Raw genomic sequence first — 15,928 nt, forward strand, 5'->3', positions numbered from 1 at the left:
TAGCTTTCTGATCCTGTAACAAAATATTTGTCATAAAGAATTTAAAAAGAAAGATCTAGCCAGGCACCGATGTTCACACCTGGAATCTTAGCTTCTGGTGATCTGAGGATCATGGTTCAAAGCCAGCTGGGGCAGGAAAGTCTGTGAGACTCTTCTGTCCAATAAACTACCAAAATGTCAGAGGGTGAGCTGTGGCTCAAATGGTAGAGCACTAGCCTTGAGCAAAAGAAAGTCAGCGATACTGTTAGATGTCTGGACAGTGTCAGGACTGGCACACACACACACACACGCACACACACACACAATGAAATATGAAGGCCATATAGGATAACGCTAAATGAAAGGACCTCCAGAATATAGAAACAAAAGCATATAATGTGTGATTGTTGTCCTTAATGTACTGTTATTTCTTATCTCTTTTGCTGTCCCTCGGTTATCTCATATTGCTACAGCATCTTACCTTGTTATCGGATATATTGTATATATGTTTATTTGGTTATTTGAAATAGGATAGGGAAGGGGGAAAACAAGATGAGAGGTAGGGGTGAGGAGAGGGAAATGGGGACCAAAACATAAGAAAGGGAATCAATGTTTGTGAAGTAATGCACCTTCTATCTGGTGAATATAATGTAACCCTTCTATTAATTACAATAAAATATATGTAAATAAATAATTAAAAATAAAAAAATGTTTGAGGAAAAAAATAAAATATATATGTTAGCTCACAGTTTGGTAATTTGCAGCCCATGATCTGGTGGGGGAGACAGCTGTCATGTGGCAGGTATATGTTGTTGGGAACATGTGACACTTACTCATGACCTAGACACAAGAGAAAGGGGTTTGAAGATACTAGGGTCCCAGCATCCCCCCTTTAAGGACCCCTCCCCAGACCAGAAGACCTATGCAGCTCAATTTCCCAACAGCACGATTCTGTGGACTGAATCTTTACCAGTGGGCCTTTATCAAACTAGAGCATGGACTTCAAGAAGATTTAGAATAATTACTTAGAGGAAAGATGAATATTTTTTAGTTTGTATGGAAGTATGCAGTTTTTCTTTCCTTTTTCCCACCTAAAATTCAATTATCTGGGACCCATTTTTATTATCTTCCACAGAAAAGGTTTTTAATCATGATTTTCCTGCCTTAATAGTCTCATATTTGTACAGTATTTGAAAATCATGTGAAAACTATAGATTTACTTCTATTATTAGATCTAATTTACATGTTACTGGCAGAGCTATGTAATTCTAGGAATATTTTTCTTATGCTGAGGAACTGATGGCTTTTTTATAAATTAGAAAATGAGTCCTTCAGCCATCACTATAGACACTTCCCCTTTGAGGTGGGTGTCAGAGACTCCCAGGGTCAAGTACATTGATCCCGTACCACAACCTGCCTTCCTTTTACCGATAGTGTTCATTCTTTCTGCACAGCGTTGTAGTGGCTCTTCTACCAGAAATGGCATTTGTTCACAGTGACCTCACATATCACATCTCAGCTTCCTTCTCTCCACACACGTGAACTTGGACACATGTTTGATCTCTGTGTGACTTGTATTACCTTGTGTGAACAATGGGGTTGATTTACCCTTATTTCATTAAGGTTATTTATAAAAATTCAATGAAAACCCATTTGTGCTCCCCCTCCCCCTACCTCCCATCAGCAGAATGTTGTTTCTTCTTAACCTTTTTGACCACTTTGAGTTTTATTCTTAAATGAATTGCTGAGTTTAAATCAGTTCATGGTGCAATTGACTAAAGAAAGTACCATATGGATTGTTCTAGTAGTATAAAAAGCCTTTCATACCCTGAATTCATTTTATTTCATTTGGCTGTTTATTTACATTCTCTTTGGCTCAGTTGTTTATTTGTGTCCTCTTTATATCATCCAGCTGCTTAAACATTTCCTCTTTAATTTCATTGATCAGTCTTGTCATTGTATTTCCTTTAGCAATCTCTGCCAGAAAACTTCAATATTATGCATGACTTTAAGGTATGGATTAGAGTCCTTTCATTTCCATTTGAAGGATACCCTTTGGTTGGAATAAATTCCGACTTTTATCTGGAATTGTATTAGTTTATCTCTCATTTTTTGAAGGAAACTTTTACCTGATAACTCTGTTGATAGTTTTTATCTCTTTGAACACATTAGATAGATACATGACCCCACTGCTTCTGTGTCTCCTGAGAAACCTGCAAGTAATCTTAAGCATTCCTTAATTTAGGTTACTTAAGTTTTCAATTTTTCTTCTTATCTTCTTTTAACTTTTTAGTAGATTGGTTATCATTTGTCTTAGTATGAGAGATTTTTCAATTTATCCTACTTGGAGTTTGTTAAACTTTGTATGTATTTATAGCTATGTTTTCTGAGAAGTTTTTAGACATTATTTCTTCACGTGACAATTCTTCATTTTCTCATTATTCTTTTTTTAGACTCTCACTATTCATCTCCTTGAAAAGGGATTAAGAAAGCTGTTAATTACTTGGTTCTTATAAAAGTATCATTTTGAAAAAAGCAAAACTGGCTCTACCCAGCTCTCTTGTCTTTCTGTCTTATAACGTGATTGATCTCTTTCTTGTACACTTACTCCCACTGTGAAACCATCCAGCTAATTAAAACTGTTCTAAAGTGTCTTGAGTCATACTTGCTCCTTCTTACAGATACACATTTTTTTTTGCCTTGAACTCAGGGCCTGAGCACTGTCCTTGGGCTTTCTCAAGGCTGGAGCTCTACTACTTGAGCCACAGCACCATTTCTGGCTTTTTCTACGTATATGTGGTACTGTGGAATCAAATCCGGGTCTTTGTGCATGCTAGGCAAGCACTCTACCACTAGGCCAAACTCCTGGCCCCCAGACTTACATTTTGTATTATCTTGGTCCTCAGTTGGCTTGTATTTCTCCCTGAGGTGTTCACTTCTACTTTTAAAGGTTTCCAAACTAATAACTCACTATGGTCCTATTCATTGAGTCATGCAAGAAAGTCACTGGTGTCTTGGAACATTTAAACATGTTCCACCGTTTTCATTCTGAACAAAATGTAGAACCAGGAATTGGGTGGGTTCCTTCTAACTTTGCTGCACTGCAATGGAGACATAGTAGAGAACAGCTTGCAAAAGCACTATGAACTTTCCTATAGCTGGATTTTTTTCTTGACTGGGCATTTTCTATTTTAATCCATTTCCATTGCTATATTGGGATAGAGTGACTTTCTCAAGAAAAGAAGTTTATTGGGCTGGGAGTTTGGCCTAGTGGTTAAAGTGCTTGCCTAGCATGCATGAAGACCCGGGTTTGATTCCTCGGTACCACATACATAGAAAAAAGCCAGAAGTGGTGCTGAGGCTCAAGTGGTAGAGCTCTTGCCTTGAGAAAGTCCAAGGACAGTGCTCAGGCCCTGAGCTCAAGCCCAGGACTGGCAAAAAAAAAAGAAAAGAAGTTTATTTAGAAGTTTTACATTGTGATTCATTCACTTGTTCCTTTCATAGATACTCACTGGGTACTTACACTGTGTCAGGCTCTGTGCATCTGGAAATAAAGCACTGTTTCAGGCCCTCAGATATCTTCAGCTTCGTACAGAGGCATGCGTACTGTGGACAGAGGAAGAAATAACACTCTAGTTACTGACAGCCAATTTTTCATGCTTGGGAGGCAGGACAGCTGTTCCATCCATTTCAGATGGGCTGATCGTTGTCATTCTCTTAGTAAGAATGCAATCACAGTATTTACTTCTCTGACAAGGATGTGGTTTTGTGGGCAGGTTTACATTACGGCATGGTTTGATATACATCAGGAAACAGACATACAGAGCTATCACTCAAGTATTGCAGGGTGTTTAGTAAGATCTTGCTAGCTTCAGACCACAGGCAGAGTGCTGCTGAGCTTCTGGTGCAGACAAGACCAATGTGAGTCATGCTGTCTACCTGCAGGTTTAGCCAAATGCTGCTTGGCTCCTATTCTTCAGCATTGCCTTAGCAGTCAGAACCTCACAAGGAGAGACAGGCTACAGTTGTGAAATATAAAAGGTGTTGGATATTCCAAGGATCAACAACCATAGCATTGGATGTGAAGAAAAGCCTTCAACACAGATGTGGCCAATGGGTAGAGGAGGATAGTTTGGACATATTACATCTGGATTCCAGTCATAAAGTAACTGCTGCCTTATGACTACCTAAAGGTAGTAAAATTACCCATCCATTCATCCAGTGTGTACTCCCTATCCTTTATGAGACAGACCTGAGATTGCTTTTTTTTATTGTCAGGGTAAAATATAGAGGGGTTACAGTTACATTTACCAGGGAGTAGGTGCATTCCTTCTCACACATTGATACCACTTCTCATGTTTTTGTTCCAATTTCCCTTCTCCCAACCCTTCCAAATCATCTTGTTTCCCCCCCCCTTGCCTTTCCTATTTCAAATAAATGCATATACAATATATCAGGTAACAAAGTCAGATACAGTAACAATATGAGATTAACCAAATGGCAAAAAAAGAAAAGAAAAATAACATATTACATTAAGAACAACAATCACACAAGATAAAACTCTTGTTTCCATATCCTGGAGATCCTTTCATTTACTCTCATCCTATATGACCTTATGTATCTATGTTTTGAGCTATTATAATCCTCTGCTAGGAGAGTCCTAGATGTGTACCAATTATTACAAATGAGGGAAACCATTGAGCCTACGTTCCTTTGGGTCTGGCTTACTTCACTTAATATGATTTTTTTCCAAGTCTTTCCATTTCCTTAAAAATGGGTGGATATCATTCTTTCTGATGGCTCTAAGTATAGAATTCCATTGTGTATAGGTACCACATCTTCTTGATCCAATCATATACTGAGGGGCATTTGGGTTGGTTACATATCTTTGTTATGGTAAATAGTGCTGCAATGAACAAATGAATATCATTGTCCTAGTGGCTTTAATATGTCCTTGTTTCTGGATGGTTGGGTAAATGCCAAGTAGTCGAATTGCTGGCTCATAGGGGAGCTCTATGTTTAGTCTTTTGAGGAACCGCCACACTGCTTTGCATAGTGGTTGAATGAATTTACACTCCTACCAACTGTGTAGTAGCGACCTTGAGGTTGGTTTTGACTGTTAAATGATGTAAACATAAATCCTTACCTCCAGATTCCTCCAACCTAATGTATAAGATGTGTAAATAAGCAGATGAGTACTTATTGATTATAGTGGTATGCTGAGTAATACAATATGGACAAATACAGTAGAACTGGGAGCACGTGGAATAAGTACTTAACTTAGGATGAACGGATTAGAAGCTGGTTTTTATGAGAGGTAGTAACTAATTAGTGTTTTTTCCTTTTCTTTGAGATTGAATTTTAGACCATATAGAGTTCGACCCTACCTTAGTCTTTCAGACTAAGACTGGCTTCTCTGATACTGCTATTTCTAGAAGGCAGATATTTAAAATTTATTTCTTTTTTAAGCTCAAATCATTTCCCAAGGGGGTTAAAATTTAGCATGTTCATTCAGGTGTCTAGTACTTCTTGGTCAGAGTCACCCTTTCCACCATTCTCCCCCAATCTCCTCTGTTCTGTCCCTTGGCTCAGTTCATGTTTTCGCTGCCCTTTATCATATATGTCTGTTGAGTATTTTTGACACAGGTAGGGATCCTGATTAATCTAATTTGGGATAAAAGCTTCTCTTAAGAAGAAACTAGGGGAGAAGCATATTGAGACTCAGAACTGTCACTTGCAATGGCTGAACTCCTTCGATGCAAGGCAGTACTGCATCTTTAAGCAGGTCTCACCCTAGAGCTGAAGAGACTCATGGTAAATTGGGAGAAATACCAGGTAGAGGATAGATGTTTCATCTGTCCAACCTCCATCTCATACTTGAATTCTCATTATGTCCAGTTTTAACTCAGGTAGTAAAACGTAAGAAATTAGGCAACATGTCCATGTAATGGCACTTGATATATTACTCTTCATGTGCCTTAATTTTTGTGTGTGTGCTAGTCCCTGGGCTTTCACTCAGCACCTGGGTACTCTCTCTCAGCTATTTTTGGTCAGGGCTAATACTCTATCACTTGAGCCACAGTTCCGCTTCTGGCTCTTTCATGGTCAATTGGAGATAGGTGACTCATAAGGTTTCCTGTCCAGGCTGGCTTTGTACCAGGATCTTCAAATCTCAGCCTCCCAAAGAGGTATTACAAGTGTGAGTTACCAGCACCTGGCATGTCCTGTAATCTTTAAAAATCTCTTTAAAGGGCCGGGAGTTTGGCCTAGTGGTAGAGTGCTTGCCTAGCTTGCACAAAGATGCAGGTTCAATTTCTCAGTACCACATACATAAAAAAAGGCGAAGTGGTGCTGGGGCTCAAGTGGTAGAGGTCTGGCCTTGATAAAGTCCAAGGACAGTGCTCAGGCCCTGAGCTCAAGCCCAGGACTCCTAACAAACAAACAAACAAAAAACCTCTTTAAAAGTTCCAATAACAGGGCCAGGAGTTTGGCCTAGTGGTTAAAGTGCTTGCCTAGCATGCATGAAGACCCGAGTTCGATTCCTCGGTACCACATACATAGAAAAGAAGCCGGAAGTGGTGCTGAGGCTCAAGTGGTAGAATTCTAGCCTTGAGAAAGTCCAAGGACAGTGCTCAGGCCCTGAGCTCAAGCCCAGGACTGGCAAAAAAAAAAAAGTTCCAATAACAATGCATTGCTATATTCATTTAAAATGGATACCGCCATTACTAATTAGTGAGTTTTTAACCATAATTCTAGTTATATGAAGAAAAAAGCCAGTCTGTGGAACTATATGAAAATATACTAAAGCCACTAGCACAGCGATGTTCACTGCAGCACTATTTACCATAGCAAAGATATGGAACCAACCCAGATGCCCCTCAGTTGATGAGTGGATCAACAAGATGTGGTATTTGTACACAATGGAATTCTATGCTGCTGTCAGAAAGAACAACATCGCACCATTTGTAAGGAAATGGAAAGACTTAGAAAAAATCATATTAAGTGAAGTAAGCCAGACTCAAAGGAACATAGGCTCAATGGTTTCCCTCATTTGTCATAATCATTAGAAACCTTGGGATCTCTTAGCAGAGATTTGAAATAGAACAAAACCTAGATACATAAGGCCATATAGGATGACGCTAAATGAAAGGACCTTCAGGATATAGAAACAAAAGCCACATAATGAGTAATTGTTGTCTTTAATGTACTATGTTATCTCTCATGTCTTTTGCTGTCCCTTGGCTATCTCATATTGTTACAGTATTTCACCTTTTTATCTGATATATTGTATATATGCACATTTGGTTATTTGAAATCGAATAGGGAAGGGGGAAAAAACAAGATGAAGGGCGGGGGTGGGAGAAGGGAAATGGGGACCAAGACATGAGAAAGGGTATCAATGTATGTGAAGTAAGGCACCTTTGATCTGGTGAATATAATGTAACCCTTCTATTAATTACAATAAAATATATGGAAAAAAGAAAATATAAATTGGATTGAAAATTGTATTCATCCTCTTCCTCTCCTCAATGCCTGACACCTCAGTGGTTTCACATGGATTTCTGCAGAGACAGCTCAGGAGTAAGGGTACATAATTGGATGCTCTGCACTAAGGTCAAGCTTGTAAATTGAAAAAAAGTCTCTGTCTTTTTCATATTTTACAAAGAGGAGAATTTTACCAAATGTTGTAGCAACTCTATCTATCTATCTATCTATCTATCTATCTATCTATCTATCTATCTCTCATCTATCTCTCATCTATTTATCTTCCTCTTTCTTTTCTACCATCTATCTGCTATTTATCTATCTACTATCTCTAGATATAGATACATAGATACATAGAATTGGCAGAAAGGGAAAGCATTTATGGGGAAAGCCTGGTGCAAGCTCGCGCGCATGCATACAAGAGCATGTGTATGTGTGTGTGTGTGTGTGTGTGTGTGTGTGTGTGTGTGTTGGTGTGCTGTATTCCTTCTCATGTCCCACACTTGACTTGCATTTCCACAGATGGAGGCAGGCTTAACAGAGATGTAACAGGAGCCTCAGCTACGTCATAGAATGAGGTAAGTAGTATGGTGTCTACTTACTCCAAAAGCCAGCCTGGAGGAAAAGTGGACTTGTACTGGAAATTCCCTGGAAGCCACCTGGGGGAGGTGGAGAGGATGCAGACTATGCAGCCCTGAGGACTCTGTGACAGAAGACCTGGCTTCCTGTGTTTAGAAAGAAGACTACCCAAAAAGACTACAGAAGACTCTAACATACTCTAACACGTGGGCCTTTTGACTCTAGCATCTTACATGACCAAAGGGATTGAGCAGATTTAATAAGATCTTAAAAGAGGACATTAGTATGAGATTATCTGGTGTGATGAAGGATCCTTAGAACCAGAGAAATTTCTGTAGTTGGAATCAGACAGTTTCAAAACAGCCCACTGCTTCCATCTTGAAGATGGCAGAGAAGTGAATTTGGCCAATTGCCTGAAGGAGCCTCGAAGTAGATTATTTTCAAGAGTTTCAGGTAAGAGTATTTGGGGCAACATTCGGATTGAGCACTCTGAGATCCTAAACAGAATTATATCTGCCAGGTTTCTGGCCCACGGAACTATGGGGGTGAGGGCTGTTTCAAATCCCTGGATTCATGGCCAACAATAAGAATGTACATATACACTTAATCACTTGGTATACATGGTAAACACTTAATTGGCCATTTAGGAGGATTCTGGCTTAGTAAATTGACTCCAGGAGACTATAAATGGTATTCAGTGATTTGAACAGTCTCCTTTTTCTAACATCAACCACACAGGTGCTCACCTCACTGATCATGATGAACAAGTGGCCCATGGCACTGGCAAAGTGAGAGGGAGAGAAAGTGGATTGTAGCTACACCACCACTTACTCAACAGCTACAGGATCACACAGATAGGGTGGGGTCAGGGTGAGTCAAAAAAGGAGAGTTGGCAACAGTAAAGAAAAAAAGAGATTTCTGTGTACCACACTGAGTTTTGGAGTGAAAGTCACATTTGTTCTATGGCTATCAAAATACAAAATGAGTAAAACAAGGTAAATAAAATATACATGAGGTGCATGGTTACAAAATTCTACTGCTCTGTGTGTGTGTGTGTGTGTGAGAGAGAGAGAGAGAGAGAGAGAGAGAGAGAGAGAGAGAGAGAGAGAGAGAGAGAGAGAGAGGCATCCCTCTCCAAAAAACACACAAATCAAAAAATAAAATAAATGGTAATGTGAGTGGGCTGAGAAATACAATGGCAAGGTCAGGAAAGTGCACCAAATAAGTCATCTTTTGTTTAGGGCTTCAGAAATTGTATTTTATAGCATCTTCAGCCCTGAACTCTAGTGCCCACAGTGTCTCAGGAGTTGCTATCAGATCTGACAACCTGGGATGGTCTCTCTATATCACTACCATGCCTCCCTGGACTTCTTTTCACTCTCTAGAATCTCAGCAGAGCCGTAGAAAGAGAAGGACCCTACTCATACCAGCTCAGAGACGTGAGAAGGAGGGAGATTTAGGAAAGGAAAAAGATGGAAGTAGAGCTCATTTTCCTTTTCTTAGCCTACTCCTTGTAGAAATTCATGCTGTATGGTCATCTGTACCTTCCATTTACTAGTAAACTACATACTTTACCATTAAACTCATCATAAATATGGATTTCCTCTTTGAACTTAAGAGCGGTCATATCCCAATACACATTTATTTATCACGATACTGAGAAAAGAAGAGATTTGGGGATGACATTGTTCTGGGTTTGAATTTTACCAATTATGTGACTTTGGGTAAATTGGTAAATTGTTAAGCATCTTTTAACCTCATGATTTTTAAATCTGTAAGACAGGCTTATACACACACACACACACACACACACACACACACACTGTTTTCTTCACATCCAATGCTATGTTTGTTGGTCCTTGTGGATGGGCCTGTCATTTTGTCTACCTCCTTTTATCAGTGATACTTGAAATCGCTACTTATTGGTGTTGCAACCAGTGAGGCTTGCACCTGTCATGCTGCAGGAATTCATGGGACTAGAGACTGACTGGGAGATGTCAACGTCCGTGTACGTGTGTGGAGGGGGAACACTTCTAACTTTCAGCCAGAGAGATTGCCCTTAGGCTTGTTGGATGAAGAGCAACTGGAAATAATTTAGGGGTTATCTATGCATAGTTTCATATGTAACTCTTCTGGGATGTTTGCTCTTCATTTAGCAAATGGAAACTGACGGTTGCCTCGATAGTTGGCAGCATTTCAGGAAAGCAGCATTCCACAGAATTCCTGTGATTCAGTGTTTTTTTCACTGGGCAGACCAGCCTGAAATTTCTTCTTTACAGGTGAACATGCTACTGTATGCCTGACTCAAGTTATCAGACTGGATAGACAGCTTGAACAACTCTAAATACTTGGCCAATTCTTGTCTTAAATTGAATTTCCTAAAAACTCTTGGGGCAAGTTATATAAGATCATACAAAGATCTATGACTGCAGACAATGTAGCTATACAATTTTGGAAGTCTCAATTGTGGCAGGACCTGCAATGACCAAGAAGTATTTCCTTAAGACTAGAGACCTTATCTCTGCTCATTTCTCTGTTCCCAAGAAAAAATCCATGAAACAGTGTATGTGCATGTGTGTAAATACATATACATATAGGCATATGAAGATATATTAAATATATTTGTACATTAATCAGTAGTTTATTGGTTAGGAGAATGGATTATGAAGTTTTTATTCTGTTAGCCTCTCTTCAGACATATCTGCTTAACCTTACCTTTTTGCCACTTTTGTAAAACTGTTCCTTCATGTTAGTAAACTTAGATATTTCATGCTTATCTTATTATTACATTTTTCCTCTATTGGCCTTATATGCTTGTCTTTTTCAGCTATTTGTAAGTTCAAAACAAATCAACACATTTGAGCATAGAGATTTGAGCATTTTCCATCCATATGCAAGTTCCTAATAGTGTACTTGGAACAGAGAAGACATTAAAAATATTTTCTAAATTGATAAGGAGACTACTGTATTTAGGAATCACAGAAAAGGTGAATATTGCTCATTCAGATTTCCAGAGCTGAACTAAATAATCCTACCCACAAATCATGCTGTCTAAATTGAATGGCACTAGGTTCATGCTAGAAATGAAAAAACAGATGACATAATTCTCTTGGATTTCTACGAGAACACATGACAATTGGGTGCTGAAATCAATGAATGTGCTGATTGTTCTCCACTGGAGCTGTGGTGTAGTGGCTTGGAGGGAGACATTTTGGGAAAATATTGTATTTGCTTCTCTTTTCCAAGGATGCCCAAGGAGATCCAGGAGACCTGGGAGGAATTCTGTTTTAGGCCTCTTTTAGTCTTCTTAACAATTTCAAATAGGTTAAATAGTTATGAAAAATAAATTATGAATAATTATGAATGATATGAACATTTCATAATTGTTCATCTATATGATGTTGGTAAGGTAGGATTTAATACTCATTACTGTCTAAAGTGATATCACCTGATTTTGAATAGGTGGCATCATGCCATACTGCACAACAAAAAACCTATTTTCAGTTTAGATTTCAAATAGGAAGTCATGGCACGTGTCTGCAGCCCGATGCCTAAGTCCAAGCGGGACAAGAAAGTGTCCCTAACCAAAACCACCAAAAAAGGCTTGGAACTGAAACAGAACCTGATAGAAGAGCTTCGGAAATGCGTAGACACGTACAAGTACCTCTTCATCTTCTCTGTGGCCAACATGAGAAACAGCAAGCTGAAGGACATCCGGAATGCCTGGAAGCACAGCTGCATGTTCTTTGGCAAAAACAAGGTGATGATGGTGGCCTTGGGACGAAGCCCATCTGACGAATACAAAGACAACCTGCACCAGGTCAGCAAGAAGTTGAGGGGTGGAGTTGGTCTTCTTTTTACCAACCGCACAAAGGATGATGTGAATGAGTGGTTCACGAAGTACACACAGATGGACTTGGCCCTAGCAGGTAACAAAGCAGCTTTCACCGTGAGCCTGGACCCACGGCCTCTGGAGCAGTTCCCCCACTCCATGGAGCGACAGTTGAGGCAGCTAGGCCTGCCTACTGCCCTCAAAAAAGGTGTGGTGACCTTGCTGTCTGACTATGAGGTGTGCAAGGAGCAGGCCCGAGTTCTGAAACTCTTTGGGTATGAGATGGCTGAGTTCAAGGTGACCATCAAATACATGTGGGATGCGCAGTCCGGGAGATTCCAGTCGATGGAAGATGACCTGCCCAAGAGTGCTCCTGAGTCTGAGGAGGAGTCTGAGGAAGATGAGGATGACTGAGGCCTTCAGCACCATCAGCACAGGCTTCACCACACAGGACTCAGTAGGACTCCACTGCCTTCTGCAGGAAGTCTCTATTTATTTTGGTATAGATGAAGAGGGGAGAGGCTATTTCCAAATAATAAAATTGAGACCACCGCAAGAGACCTTTGTAAGTAAAAGCCCTTGGGTTTGTGCTCCATTCAGACTCTAGGATTTCTTGTTTATCAGGCAAGCTACTGGAGTCCTGACTCTGTGGGACCACTCCTGCCCTGGTAGCATAACAGCTCTGGGGGTGGCCCAGAGCAACCCCCTCAGCGGGGCTTCCTCCTGTCTAGAAGGCCTTTACTTCCCACAGGGAATTCCTGAAAACATTTGGATGTCTATAACCACACTCAGAGCTGATTGATGGATACCAACAAGTCCAGGGTCTTTAGACACTTGAGAAAGGTCAGGGACCTGTGGCTCATATCTATAATCCTTGCTACCCTGGAGGCTGAGATCTGAGGGGTCAGATCAAAGACACCCTTGGCAAGACAGTATGGGAGACTTAACTCCAGTTAACTGCCAGAAAGATGGAGGCAGAGCTGTGGCTCAAGTGGTAGAGCACCTATCCCCTGAGTTCAAATCCCAGGACCAGCAACCCAAAGTACAAGGGGTAGAAGAGATGCTGATATCAAGTAACATTTTATGTTGGCCTGCATGAGTGCTGGGGAACACAGTCTGGTGGTACCCCATTTACCTACTACTTCAATCCCTAGCTCCTCAAGAAAATAATTTTCTATGAATCTGGCAGAGTAACAACTCAGTAGTGAAGTGCTTGCCTGACTTGGGTGAGCCCTAGGTGCTGTGGCAGTATCCCCCAAAAGAAGGTGACCTGTCTCAGAAATTAACCTGTTACCAGGTTCAAACTACGAAGACAGGTGTAGAAAAGTCATGGAACCTGTTACCCTTCTCACACCACTCACTCCATGAATCTCTTGTCCGTGTACTTTGTGATAATACCTTTTATAATAAAACAACAATTTCCCTGAAAAAAAAAACCAAAAAAAACAAATAGGAAGTCATAGTTCTTGCCAGAAAGTGTTCAAGTTGCTCATCCCATTGGCAAACACTGTCACAATGTTTATTAGTTGAGAGAAGAACTTCTCCGATAGATCCTAAGGACATATGGCATGGACAAAAGAGACTCATACTGAAGAGACAGTCACACAAGATTGCCTACCCATTCCAAAAGATTACTAGAATAGCTTCCATGGAAATTGGCCAGCAAAGGAATTATTTAAATTATTTAAGCAAGTGAAATGTAGACAGTGAAGAGTTTTGGAAAGAGTTCAAAACAATTCAATGTACAGAAATAGAACAAAACAAGACAGTGTGGGGCATAGAAGAAAGTCACCAGGTTGTGGAAATCAAAGTAGTCAAAAAAAAAAGAAATCTAAGTAGTTAAAAAATTACCTGGGTCTTTATAATTAGGGATACTAATAGTTCTTTAGAAAGGATGACCTGAAGATTGGTAGATGCTCCTGAATAATGCACCCACTACCTGGCGAGTGTAACTATAACCCCTCTATATGTTACTCCAACAACAAAATACAATTAAAAAAAAAACTAGAATGACTACCAGTATTTAAACTATATGGAAGGTAATGTCGTGATCCAAATAAATGTATAAATGTTTTCCTTCAAAAAAAGAATTCATTGTACACATCATACATATATGCATATACAAATATACACTATGTTTAATTAAGAACATAGTACTTCAGAAATGGAGGATTTGCGAGAACATCAACATTCAGTCATCCGTCTTAATACATGTCCCATTCAGTATATCCCAGAAAGTTGCTATTTGATGTATTCTGGCATGGAGATGTAGAAAAGATAAGTTTATGTGGCTCAAGAGATGAGGATTCAAATCCTGCCTCTACCTGTGTGGCTCATTCTCTTAACTGTCCATTTCATCATTTTCATGGAGTGATATTTCTATACAGAGCTGTTTGACATTCCAAAATAATGTTCGTGCACAGAGATGTCACATACTAGGTGCCTAATAAACTTTAGGATAATTTAGTCAATAATAGAACCACAGCTAAGTTGCTATATATAAAGTTGCCATTCATACAGTTAAATTATTTAATCAAGTATAATGTTTCCTTCATTCTGAAACATTTATTTTACTGTTTTTTTCTCCTGAAAGTCTTCATTTCAACTTTTAATTGAAAATCACTAGGTAGAGAGATAGGACTCAGTGGCAGAGCCCTTGCCCAGGATACACAAGGCCCTGGATTAAATCTCCTGAACAACCACAACAAAAAATAAAAAAAATCACTTCAATTTTGTTATTGTTTATGCCCAGTAGTTTTACTGTACCACTGAATATTTATTCATCAAATTTTGTCATTCATCTAAGAGTGTCTTTTTGCCTCTCAAACAATCCATTTCTAGTCTATTAAAATTCTCACCAGTTTTTATCTAAGACTTTGGGTTTTGAATGGTAGTCTTCTTTACAGTATTCATTTGGGCATCTGTCTTCTTGGGTGTAAAATTATAATCTGGTTGAATGTAAATCTTTGGCAACTATACTTTATAATCTTCAAAGCTCTAAGAATAAGCATATTACATGTGTTTAAAATGGATTTTCTATTTTAAAAATTTCATTCTCAAATATTTGAAGTAGGTCAGGCCAGAAATCCAAACTTTAAGTATGGAGCTCACCTACCACTCATCCAACGCCAAAACGTCACCTGCAACCATTGTAGCTTCTACCAAAAATATGCTGATTGTGACTCATGACTTTAGAATTAAAATGTCTTCTGCAATGTCACCTGTCCCAACTTGAAATTCCTTCATTTCTCAACTCCGTTTGATGGAAAGAGGTTCTGAAATGTAGTCTCTTTGAGATAAGTATGTCAATTTTCCTCAGATACTATCGTAAGGTGAAAATAATTCATTAGGTTTTCCAGAGCCTAACCTGAGTTAACAAGAGAAGGGAGAAGTGGGTTTTTTCTTGGAGGAATTCCTCCTGTGACTGAACTTTTGCTGAAGTGAGTAAGCAAGAAAACTTGCATCTACAATTTGTAGAGGAGACAGAAGGATCACATCAGATAAGCAAGAAGGAAATAGCAAATTGTTGTGGCAAATTTTAACTTCTATGTTTGTATATAGGAATTCTAGATGTAAGTGTAAGATTTACAAGATCAGAGCATCATCATTCTTTTTTACAGTTAGTTGGTGATATCACCTGCAAAAATACCATCTACTAAGAGCCAGAAGAGCCAGAAGAGCATGCTGTGCTAAAAAAAAATACTGTATGATTATTCTCTTGAGGAATCATTTACTGACCAAACAAAGTCAGAGAAATTTAACATTTGACAACTCAGAAGTATTTTTGCAAATACTATGGTACTAAAACAGATGGATAGTTACAAATTAGCATCTCTGGACTCCATCAGTAACTAGTGGTTAGAGGCACCATTCTCTCTACTAACCTTAGCTTCCTCTTCCCTTCATAAATGTGGGGGATAAATCTCTTTTTGTCTGGCTTAGAACAAGTACCATGTGCAGTGGCTCACACCTGTAATACTAGCTACTCAGGAGGTTGCAATCTGAGGATCACAGTTCAAAGCCTGGGGATGAAAAGTCTGTAAGATTCTTTAA

The 15,928-nt window shown here is 39.3% G+C and overlaps 1 pseudogene; it reads left to right on the forward strand.

The window, feature by feature from the left end:
* Nucleotides 1-11,578: 11,578 nt before the first annotated feature.
* Nucleotides 11,579-12,442, forward strand: LOC150057763 (mRNA turnover protein 4 homolog pseudogene; annotated as a pseudogene).
* Nucleotides 12,443-15,928: the final 3,486 nt, after the last annotated feature.

The sequence above is a fragment of the Megascapheus bottae genome, chromosome 10 (assembly GCF_031878675.1).
Source record: "Megascapheus bottae isolate mThoBot1 chromosome 10, mThoBot2.hap1, whole genome shotgun sequence".
Classification (NCBI taxonomy): Eukaryota; Metazoa; Chordata; class Mammalia; order Rodentia; family Geomyidae; genus Megascapheus; species Megascapheus bottae.